At 35.2% G+C, this 12,721-nt stretch overlaps 1 protein-coding gene and 1 pseudogene across 1 annotated transcript in view; one reads left to right on the top strand and one right to left on the bottom strand.

Moving 5' to 3' along the window:
- LOC139043194 (centromere-associated protein E-like) overlaps positions 1-12,721 on the bottom strand; it is a 73,323-nt pseudogene that overhangs the window by 20,417 nt on the left and 40,185 nt on the right.
- Positions 1-12,721, top strand: part of LOC139043190 (collagen alpha-2(I) chain-like) — a 49,676-nt gene that overhangs the window by 34,949 nt on the left and 2,006 nt on the right. The gene's annotated exons all lie outside the window — the stretch shown is intronic.

Raw genomic sequence — 12,721 nt, 5'->3', positions numbered from 1 at the left:
CTTAGTCAAGTGTAAGTTATCCATTTCCACATTTTGCATAGATAAATTTTGGGCCTCAAACTGCTTCTTCAATCCTTCCGTTTCATTCATTTTTTAATGAGTTTTACTGACATCTTCTTTCACTTTAAGAAGTTGAAGCTCTTTTTTCTGAAGTTCTCGGATCTTGAGATAATTATAAAACAAGTTAGAATGCAAACAGAACTCCTTCAAGGACGGAAAATAGTCTATTTGTTACATACAAGCACATATCTATGTCTATATATCTATTTCTATCTCCTTGCTGAGTCTACAAATAATTTTGGACACAACTACTCTCAAAAGAATAAAACAACAATACCTTTTCCTGTAATTCATCTTTTGCCTTATTTAAATCCTTTTGAATATTTGAAATCTGGGTTGTCTTTTCTGAAACTCTCTCTCTGAATTTATCAATAGTTTCCTGGTGTTCTTTCAAATGCATACGAGCAATTTTCAGTTCTTGTTGTGTTTCCAGATCCTTTATTATTAGAAGAAATTGAGAAATATGATAATATAAAGGCACATTATCTTTTCTTAATGATGAACTAGTTAAAGTAAAAAAATGCATTCTCACAGTTAAAGACCACCAACACACCACCCCCAAATCAGAACAGTATGGAAGGATAGAGAGTACAGACCCTGTCCCTCACCTCGCCCATCCTAGTCCTGCTCCTTGTTGAACTGGCTGCTTGCTCTTCTCCTTTCAGACCCCTTGGACACCCTTCTAGATCAACGTCACAGAAAAAGTGTCCCATTCTTATGCTTAGTGTTCCCTTATACAGACAAACCCCACTTAGCCAGTGCCTTATGGCGGACACTTGGATTGCTTTTAGCTTTTGTTTACCACAAACAATGCTGCAGTGAATGCTGTTGTATTTCTGCCCAAATGTGTGAATATATTGGTTGGATAAATTCCTAGGAATGGAATTGCTGTAACAAACGTATATGCTGATAAATTTTTAATAAGATATTGTCAAACTGTCTCCCTAAAAGGCTATAACATTTACTTTTTCACCAACAGTATCATTTATTTAAAAGAGAAGGAAGCTTCTTGTATTAAAAATATGTGTGCTGGACAGGAAGAAAGAGTATAACTCACTCTAGCTATGGTTTCTTGTAGGTTTGCCTTCAGTTGGTCTCTCTCCAGTTTGAGTGCCTCTTCCACTTTTCTTAGATTATCTCTTTCTTTCATTACAGATTTCATTTCTTCAAGATTTTCATGAAGTTTCTGAGCCAAGTTTAAGTTTTCCGTTTCTATTTTATCCAGAGTTAAACTTTGGGCCTTGAATTGTTTCTTCAATCGCTCTATCTCGGACATTTTTTTCTGTGTCTCACTGACATCTTCTTTTAACTTAAAAAGCTGATGTTCATTTGCCTTAAGTTCTTGGATCTTATCAAGATAATCATAAAATAACATGTCAGGATACAGATGGTTTTTAAGACAAGTATAAAGAATAGTTTCTAAATTGATTAAGACAATAGGCTTCTAATGTCACTCATTAATATTCTGCATAATTCCACACAGAATTTATTTTCTTTTGAGATTATATACGTAAGTGTATATATAATATACACACAAGTGTGTACATATGTACATATACACACAAGTGTACATATATATACATATATATACTTGTGCATATATACACATGTATATAGATGCACTCATGTACATATACACATAAGTGCACTAATCTTAAGTGTATAGTTCAATTATTCTTGACATATGTTTACATCTATGTAATAACAACCCAGATTAAAATATAGAACATTTCTAGCACCCCAAAAAGTTCCTGTGTGCCCCCTTACTACAGCCAACCACTATCATGACCTTGGTCATCTTAGGTGACTTTGCCTATTTTTGAACTTATAAACCACAAGGTGTAAATCCATTCTCCCAGTGAAAGGCATCTGAGTTGTTTTCAGTTTTCCACTATTATGATTAGAGCTGCTATGAACATTCTTGTACATATCTTTATGTGGAAGTATGCGTTCTTTTCTCTCAGGTACATACCTATAATCGCTGGGCCACAGGCATGTACATGTTCAGTGTCAGTAAACACTGCCAACGTGTCTTCCAATGTGGCTAAACTATTTCATATCCCCAGAGGATTATAGGCACAAATAAGTCAGACAGCCAATCAAATAACCCTCCCCTCCCCCCATACCTTTTCTTGTAATTTAGTGTTTGAATTTTCTAAATCCATCTGCATATTTGATATTTCATCTGTCTTCTCAGAAACAATCCCTCTGAGTTTATCAATAATTTCCTGGTGCTCCTTCAGATGCATGTGAGCAATTCTTAGTTCCTCTTGTTTTTCCAGATTCTTCATCATTAGAGAAATTTTGAGAACAGTGACATATCTTAATGTTAAAATGTTAGTATTTTTTTAATGAAAATAACATATTTTCTTAGTAAAAATAATAAAACTATTACTTCTTACTCTGTATTTTTGTTGTTAGAAAGTGATAAGCTTTTCCTCCCCGTCCCCACCTCCCACAGCCTGCTTCCACTTTCCAGAGGCAAACATGTTATATGTGCACTATTCTACAGCTTGCTTTTCCTCCTAAGAGTCATTCTGGGCTTTCCATATTAGGACGGTCAAATCTATTCCATTTTTTTATTAGGTGTTGCATAGTATTCTGACATATTGCTCTTGTTTACCCAGTTTCCTTCTGATGGACATTCAGATTGTATCCCATTTTTTATTACAAATTGCTACAATGAACAACACTGTGGTGTATATATGTGTATGTATATATATATTTCTTTATCTTAACAATTGATTAAGTATACATGTAGGATAAAGTCTATGAAGAAAATATTGCTTACAGAATTTACAATTTTCAAGAACAATACCAAGTTACGTGCCTAAAAGTTTCTATCAGTTCACTCACACCAGCAGCACCATCATGTGAAAGCAGGGCTCACTGCTGTCAGCAAAGCCCACGCTTCCTCACGAGGGAGGGAAGGAGTATCGCTTACTGTAGCTTCCGTCTCTCGCAGGCTTTCCCTGAGCTGCTCTCGCTCCGTTCTGAGGGTTTCCTCCACTCTTCTGAGGCCATCTCTTTCCTTAGCAACAAGTTTTATTTCTTCAAGGTTCTCAAGATGTTTCTGAGTCAATTTGAACTTCTCTGTTTCTATAGTTTCCAGAGTTGAATTCTGGGCCTCTAATTGCTTCTTCAATTGCTCTGTTTGATGCATATTTTCCTTGAGATCATTTTTTGCCTTAAGAAGTTGATGTTCTTTCTCCTGAAGTTCTTGGATCTTGAGATAAGCATACAATAAATTATGATATAGATAGATTTTATAAAAAGCTAAATAATAGTTTCTAAATTAATAGGCAAATCTTTACTTGTCTCCAATTTTAGGCTAACTCATATCTTGTTTCTTTACACAAAAGACCTGATTCAAACTCTCAGCTACTCAGATAACAACTTTAAAAAAATACCTGTGCTTTTAAGGCAGTATTTGTGTTTTCTAAATGTATTTGCATATTTAATATTTCATCTGTCTTCTCTGAAACAACTTCTCTGAGTTTATCAATAGTTTCTTGGTGTTCTTTCAGATGCATGTGAGCAATTTTGAGTTCTTCTTTTGTTTCCAGACCCTTTATTAGCATGTGAAGTTTAAAGAATATTTTAACAACATCATCTCAACACTGCCCCCCTTCCCAATTGGCTCAGTTTTAAGGAAACACAACAGATGAAGAAAAGGGTCTAACTGACCTTAACTTCAATTCTTCTTATGTATTCTTTAAGTTTCTCTCTCTCTACTTCAAAGGACTCTTGTAATTTCTGTAGATCATTTCTTTCTTTGGTTATGGATTTTATGTCCTCATAATTTTCACGGAGTTTCTGAGCCAACTCTAGCCTCTCCATTTTCATACGTTCCAACGTTAATTCTCGGTTCCTTAATTCATTCTTTATATTCTCCACGTCATTCATCTTTTCCTGCATCTTACTCATCTCTTCTTGTACACTAAGAAGTTGTTGCTGTTTTTCTTGGAGTTGTTGGCTCTTAAGAAATAAAGTTTTTATTATTACCATTTTGCCATATTATCTTAAAATTCTTATGTAAAATGTACTTTGCCAAACTGAGAGAATCATTATCACAGCCCTGCACACTACCCTAGTGGAAACAGACAAGCAGCACTGAAAGTAAAGCAGCTTCTAGGCATAGTGTCTGTACTGGGCTGAAGAGGGTCCCACCCAAAATTCAAGTCTACCCAGAACCTCAATGTGATCCGATTTGGAAAGAGGGTTTTTGCAGATGTAATTAGTTAAGGATTGAGAAGATACCCTACTGGACTAGGGTTGGGCCCTAAATCCAATGAGAATGTCCTCATAAGAGACGGGAAAGGACGCACAGAGACACAGAGAAGATCCTGTGAAGATGGAGACAGAGATTGAAGTGATGCAGCTACAGAACAAGGACTATCGAGGACAGCGGGAGCCACGGATAGCACAAGGCAAGGAAGGACTCTTCTCTAGAGCCTTCAGAAGAAGCATGGTCCTCCGACACCATGATTTTGGAATTCGAGAATCTAGAAATGTGACAGAATAAATTTCCATTGTTTTTATGCCAGCAAGTTTATGATAATTTGACACAGAAGTCCTAAGAAACTAACATAGTGTCACTTGGTTAATCAAGGAGGCAAAGTAAAAATGCGAAAAATTTAAAAAGAAAAGAGACTGACTAAATATATAGATGTACCTGGCAAATAAACTGTAATTCCTCATCTCTTAAAACCTTTTTGGATAATTTATTTTTAGTTCCAATAAGGTCTTTAGGGGATGGCCCACACAAACACTGAGGCATTAACTTTTACATAAGCCTATTGATATCACCTCTTTGGGAGGAGTATGAAATAGACAGGAGGTTTTAGTAAATTCAATTAGGTTATAGTGAAAGGGATGAGAATTAAGAGAACATATATTAGGAAAAAAACATTCCACAGAAGCACAATGGAAACACTACGCTATTTATAATGCATGTAGCACTGTTCTTAGGATAAACAGAAAGATATCAGTGGGTCCATTTTAGAATTACTAGAGCAGTACAATTGTTCTAACAGTCTTAGCTCTTACACAATTATATTACAACAGCACCTTACTTCTAAAAAAGAAATAATTCAGGAACTTGCAAACATCTAAGAGATGGTAATAGTGACAAATCTTAGAGTTTAGAGAATGACTAATATAGCTCTATATAAGGGCAGGAGCTTTGTTTTACTGACTAATGTATATCAAGTGCCCAGAACAGTGCCTGGCCCACGGTAATGCTCAATAAATATTTGATGAATGAATGAATACATCATGAGTAGTTTAGATGAACCAAGGCCCCCTCTCATTGAAAGACTCTAGGATAATATAATACACACAAAAGAGGTTAGCTAAGATCCTAGTGTGAGTTCAAACTGTCCAAAATATTAGCATTGAGAGCTGTTCATTTGGGAGGTACATTCTATTTCTGGAATTTAGGTCTATTAGAACCAAAATTTATCACCAAAAAAAAAAAAGTTTAGTCAGGAAATATGGCCAGGAAGATAACTTTAAAAATTCACCTTTTCCTTTAGCTTTTCTTCAACTTCTGCCAGTTTCTCACAGGTCCTAGAAAGCTCTTTCTCTTTCTTTATGGTACAGTTCTTTTCTTGTGCAACTATCTCTTGTTGCTTTTTAAGTTCACCTCTAAGAATTCTTAATTCTTCCTGGTTTTCAATGGTCTAGAATTTTTAAAAAGTTGAGATTAAATGACACTAGCTTACATTTAGGAAATCAGGTAAAAATCAGCATTTACCTCAGCCTGAAAATGGAGAAATCATGGCAAACTATATTGGAAAAGACTAACTTAAAAAGAAAGTGAGTCTATTTTGATCATGTAAATGCCAAGAATCTGCTTTCTTATGCTGTTTCTTTATTGCTCAACTTACATTCCTACCACGAGAATTAGAACTGGATTTAGTATTCCATCATAAGAGGTTTGCTTGTTTTCTACCCTGAAGCCAAAAGAGACTGTTTCTAAGCTTTCATCGATAGACGATGAGACTGCAGGTTATAGGCTTTTCATATGCTGGGATGGCTTTGATTTTGAGCAAGCTCAAAACAGCAGCCGTCCTTTGCTAGCATGAATTGGACTAATCTTAGTTATTATGCTTAAAGAGTGACATTCTCAAGTATCAAGACCAAAAAACATTACAAGACAGATACCGAGAAGAAAATACAACTTTTGTCTGTACTCTTATTTACATTCAGCTCTTTGACCAAACAGACAATCCTAAGAAACATGGAAAATTACACAAAAGGTCAGGGTCTACTGTGATCCATAGCAAACTTCTGAAAATATTAATTTCAATCTATTACACATTAGATTGCCCCCACATATAGAAACAAAAACTAAAGTAGGTTTGAAAATATTGGCAAACATTAACAACAATTAAACATGAAATTTAAGAAAAATTACAACAGCATAAATAAAATAGAAACACTTAGGAACCAATTAACAAAATATGTCCAAGATCTGTACATTGAAATCTATACAACACATCACTGAGAGAACAGTTTATAGAAAGATACACAATAAGCACATAAAAAGATGCTCAACATCTTTAGTCATTAGGGAAAGGCAAATCAAAACAAGGTTACACCCAATAGAAATGGCTAAAATTAAAAACACCAATAATATGAAGTGTTGGTGGGGATGTGGAGCCATCAGAATTCTCTTAATGTGCTGATGAGAATGTAAAACGGTGCAACTATACTTTGGAAATCAGCCTAGTAAATTCTTACCAAGCTAAACATACATCTCCCTATGACCCAGCTATTTCACTTAGATCCATACTCTAGAGAAATAAAAAATATATGTTCATAAAAACATTTGTATGAGAATGTTTATAGCAGCTTTATTCAAAATACCCAAATAGTAGAGATAACTCAAATTTCCATCAATATAGGAGAAAGGCTAAACAAATTGTGGCCTATTCATACACCGGAAGACTACCAAGCAGTAAAAAGGAGTGTAGAAAGAAGTGAGACAAAAGAGCACATGCAGTGTGATTCTATTTGTGTGAAGTTCTAGAAGAGACAGTGAGCTGAGGTGGAAAACATCAGGACAGTGACTATGTGGGGCAGAGGATGAGATCAGGATTGCCTGGGTGGAGGTGGGAGGGAACTTGCTGGGGTGGAGAGAACACAAGTAGAGACATTTGTCAAAAGTCATCACACTGGACACTCACATCAGATACATTTATTGCATGTAAATTATACCTCAATAAAGTTGTAAAAATCTAAAACATACAAAGACAAAAACACATTGCTGAATCTCACCATTCCAATACTGTCCCTCAAGTCAGTCTTCAGTTGCTCCTTTTCTGCAGTAACCCTCTCTAACATTTGTCGCAGTGCTGTTTTCTCCTGTATTAAAGAAAATATCTTTCTCTGTTGTTCAGTTAGCTCATTATCAACATCTGCAATCAGCACTTGGGTTTTTTTGGCTTCCAAACTCTGCTTTTTATCTATGCCAACCATCTAAAATATTAATACATTAGAGAAGAATTTCTTAGTAACAGTTTTAATAATAAAAATAGCCAAACTTCTATTACTTATTATGTACCAGGCACTATTTTCACACAGTGACACATTTAATCTTCCCCATAACCTTACAAGGTAGGCACTATTACTATCTCCGTTTGACAGGCAAGGAAACTGAATCCCAGAGAGGGTAGGTCACTTGCCCAAGGTCACTCAGAGAAGTTATCAGGCTTTGAATCCAAGTGGTCTGGTTCCAGAGCTCATGCTCTTGTGCCTGTTCACTGGTAAGAGCTATGTGGACAGCTATAGATAATTCACAACTATCTTCATGTACGATGGGTTAACCTGGCTTTATGAAGGAGTAAGCCAGCTTAAACTCTCCCTCTTTATTTCTTTCCTTCAAAAGCTGGAAACCATAACTTATGCCCTACTACTAACAAATCTTTATTTTCAGAGTTTTATTATAGATAAGAGGGCAAAAGAGTTTTGTTAGAAACATATTTCATATTATAGTAGCATAATTCACCTTTTCATATTTTTCATATACTGCTTAAGAAAAGCATGTTATATAAATCCATTTATCCATAAATAAGTCTTAACCAAAGGTAACCTGATACATGGACTCCTTGGTAAAAGGAGACAAAGATTGATGTTACCAGTATGAAATTAGGGTATCACCATATAATCCTATACTAGCCCAGTAAAAACACTCAGCTGAATATTGGTCACAGATGTTTAAAAAGTTTTTATAATAATCTATATTTAATTAGAAAAAAAAGAAAAAGAAAAAAAATCATCCAATGACACCAACTTCACACAACCACTATTAGAATTTGGGAATATTTCCTTCCAGAGTTTCTTCTATTAAAAGAATTTTTTTAACATTGCAATTATGACTACTTTACATATAAGATCCTTTTTAGTTTTTCTTTCCCACTTAGATTAGATGATATGCATTTTCCCATGCTGTTACATAATCTCCAAATTATAATTTTTAGTAGTTGCTCAATTCTCTAGAGTGGATACAGACAAACCATATTTCATTTGGTTAGCCCCTTCTTTTTGGCAATCTGCATGAGCTTCTACAAGGATGAGCAGAGAGCTAACTACAACTACAGGAGAAATTAAGGCAGGAACACAGAGTCTTTGGGATTAGTCAGTCAGCTACTATAATTCAGAATCTTGCATCTTTACTCCTAAATATGGAAATGTACACAAAACAAAGCAGATTGAGACAAAGTGCAAAACTGAACTCAGCCTAGAAAGTATTCCAGCTACCATGGTTATGAGCAAATCTAATAGGTCTAATTATTAAATAAGGAAAAAAATTGTGTCCTTTATATGAGAATAAGCCTACTAATCACAAAGTTTAAAATTTCTGTTGAGACACACTAGAGAAACTCATTTCCAGAGAGAGACACATCAAGCAGGATTGAAAACGGGCACTCCTAGAGGCTTCATGATAGACCTACTAGGCTATCATAGGCTGCCCTCTGGTGCTCTGATAAACAGGTTTATCTGGAAATCCCTAGACCCACTGCTTTATCCTCATGGGTGATTCCAGCATGAACACGATTTCACAAGACCAAGCTCACCTCAGCATTGCATCCCAGATTTCAGAAACCCTGATGAACAGAATGGCCCAGGAGAATTTCCAGTTAGACCCTTTTATCAACACAGATGATTCCAGCATGAACTTAATACCACAGACTGGCTGGTCCGGTGAGTGTAACTCTCCTTTTCCCTCACTCCGCCTCTACTGCTCCTTCTCATGGGGCCCTGTGACTGCATTTTGCATTTGTTTAAAAGCGGCTACTGACTGTGCATTTATTTTCAAAAAACTATTGAAAAACCTTTCCCCTTATAAAAGTGGAAGTCATAAATTTTAAATCAAGGTCAAGTGCCTTTGGCCCATAGTTGACCCAAAATATAGATAAACTGAGAATACAAGATACAGAGCAAGTGAAAATGCTTTCTAGGAAAGAATGACTGAAGCATAGGGAGAGAGGAAGAGAAAGCTCCTTTTCCAAGGCAGGAATATTGTACCCCAGAGTAAATGGGAAAAAAGAAGCTCATTATATAGAGTAATAGTATATAAAGGTATATAGAGGTTTCTTTACATAAGTTGGATCTTACTGAATTGTTCTTTAGTATGTATCTGTTTTTATTTAATAATGTATCCTGGAAATTTTCCAATTGTAGATAATGTCTACTTTAAAGAAATTCCATGACTATACAAAACTCTATTACATTTCTATACATTAACAATAAACAATTAAAAAAGGAAATAGAGAAAACAATCCATTTACAAAAGCATCAAAAAGAATAAAATATTAAGGAATAAACTTAACCAAGATGGCAAAGGCTTGTACAATGAAAACTACAAAATGTATCTGAAATACATTAAAGACACAAATAAATGGAAAGACGTCTCATGTTCACAGATTGGAAGACTTAATATTGTTAAGAAGTCAATGCTACCCAAAGCGATCTACAAATTTAATGCAATCCCTATAAAATCCTAATAGTGTTTTGCAGAAATAGAAAAATCCACCCTGAAATTCATATGGAATCTCAAGGGACTCCAAACAGGCAAAACAATCTTGAAAAAAGAACAGAGCTGAGGGTCTCACACACCCTGATTTCAAAACTTACTACAAAGTTATAGTAATCAAAACAGCTCAGTACTGGCATAAAGACAGATATATAGACCAATGAAATAGAAAACAGAGCCCAGAAATAAACCTTTGCATATGGTCAAATGATCTTTAACAAGGATGTCAAGACCATTCAATCATAAAGGATGGTATCTTCAACAAATGGTGTTGGGAAAACTGGATATCTCATGCAGAAGAAAGAAGTTGGGCCCTTACTTTACATCATATAGAAAAGTTAACTCAAAGTAGATCAAAGACCTAACCATAAGAACTAAAACTGTAAGATGCTTAGAAGAAAACATGGGAGAAAAACTTCATAAAGTGGATCTTGCCAATGATTTCTTGGATATGACACCAAAAGCACAGACAACAAAAGCAAAAAGAGATAAACTGGACTACATAAAAACTACAAATTTCTGTGCACCAAAGGACACAATCAACAGAGTGAAAAGGCAACCTAGGAATGGGAGAAAATATATGCAAGTCACACAATTGATAAAGGGTTAATATCCAGACTATATAAAGAATGTCTAAAATTCAACAACAAAAACCAAACAATCCAATTTAAAAATGAGTAAAGACTTGAACAGACATTTCTGTAAAGATATACAAATAGCCTACAAGCACATGAAAAGATGCTCAACATTACTAGTCATTAGGGAAATGCAAATAAAAACCACAATGAGATATCATCTCACACTTATTAGGATAGCTACTGTGAAAAAAGGAGAAAATAATACGTGTTGGTGAGAACTTGGAGAAATTGGAACCCTTATGCACTGCTGGTGGGAATGTAAAATGGTACAGCCATGATGGAAAACAGTATGACAGTTCCTCAAAAGATAAAAAACATGATCCAGTAAATCTGACATCCAAAAGAATTGAAAGCAGGGTCTCAGAGAGATATTTGTACACCATGTTCATAGCAGCATTATTCCCAACAGCAAAAAGGTGAAAGCAATCTTCAGTGCCCATTAATGGGTGAATGGTTAAACAAAATGTAGTATATACATACAATGGAATATTATTCAGCCCTAAAAAGGAAGGAATTTCTGATGTATGCTGCAACATAGAGGAACCTTGAGGACGCTATGCTAAATGAAATAAGCCAGTCAAAAAAAGACAACATACTGCATGATTCCGCTTATGTGAGGTACCTAGAGTAGCCAAATTAAGAGAGATAGAAAGTGGAAAAGTGGTTGCTAGGGGCTAGAGGAGGGAGGGAATGAGGAATTGTTTAGTGGGTATAGAGTTTCAGCTTCACAAGATAAAAAGAATTCTGGAGATTGGTGGCACAACAACGTGAACGTACCTAACACTACTGAACTGTTTGCTTAAAAATGATAAAGATGGTAAATTTTATGCTATGTATATTTTACCACAATTAAAGATACAAAACAAACAAAAATAAATTTATACATATATATATATATATATGAATGACTACTACTCCAAGCTATGGATGTATGAAAGATTATTTCACCATTCTCCTATTGGTGAACGTTTTAAATTCCCAGTAGTAATTATTCTGGATTAAATAGTATTAAGTATAATAACAATGAAAAATAGTATAAAAAATTCTGACATATAAAAGGTATTTTTGAAAAGTAGAAATGCATTGTAAATAAATCAGTTATATAAAATTACAGGCAATCCCGTTATGGACTGAATTATGTCCTCCCAAAATCCACATGTTGAAGCTCTAAGCCCCAAAATGACTGTATTTGGAGAGAGGGCCTTTAAGGAGAGTAATTAGGGTTAAATGAGATCATATGGCTGGGGCCCTAACCCCATAGAACTGGTGTCCACTCCAGAAGCAGAAGAGAACCAGAGCTCTCTCGGCTCACACACAGAAGGGCCATGTGAGGAGAGGTGCCATCTGCATGATAGGAAGAGGGCTCACAAGAAACTGAATTTTCTAGCTCCTTAACCTTGGACCTCTAGCTTCTACAACTGGGAAAAAGTAAATTTCTGTTGTTTAAGCTACTTAGTCTATGATATTTTGTGATGGCAGACTAATATACCTCCCTTTTAAAAAATCATCATTAGCATCCTAGCCTTTCTTGTATATAATTAAATAACAAAGCAGCTCTTCTCCCCAGGTTTCAGGACAAAACGAACCATGCTGCCTAGAATAAGCTGAGATTTAAGCACAGCACAGCTCTAGAAACAGACATGAACACGACACACACATCGATAGTGAACTCTCAACTAGTACACAAAATCTGATATAAAACAAATATTTTACCCATAAGTAATAATAAGCACTCAATCTTTCTTACATTCTTAGAATTCAGAGGGGCTTTTAAAGATGTTTAAAATACACCAGGCCTCGGAAAATATCAGCTCAAAGTTTGAACTAACATTTTTGCCTTTTCCTTTTCCAACTGATTGTAAGCAGTTATATCTGAAGTTATTTCAAAGACACTAGGGCTAATCTTGTAAACTGTTGTTAGTTATTCACTGTGAATAATCAATAGGATTGAGGTCACCATTATGTACTTAAGTGTCTGAAG

Source organism: Equus asinus, unplaced genomic scaffold (genome assembly GCF_041296235.1).
Source record: "Equus asinus isolate D_3611 breed Donkey unplaced genomic scaffold, EquAss-T2T_v2 contig_193, whole genome shotgun sequence".
NCBI lineage: Eukaryota > Metazoa > Chordata > Mammalia > Perissodactyla > Equidae > Equus > Equus asinus.
This window is presented reverse-complemented; position numbering and strand designations above follow the sequence as displayed.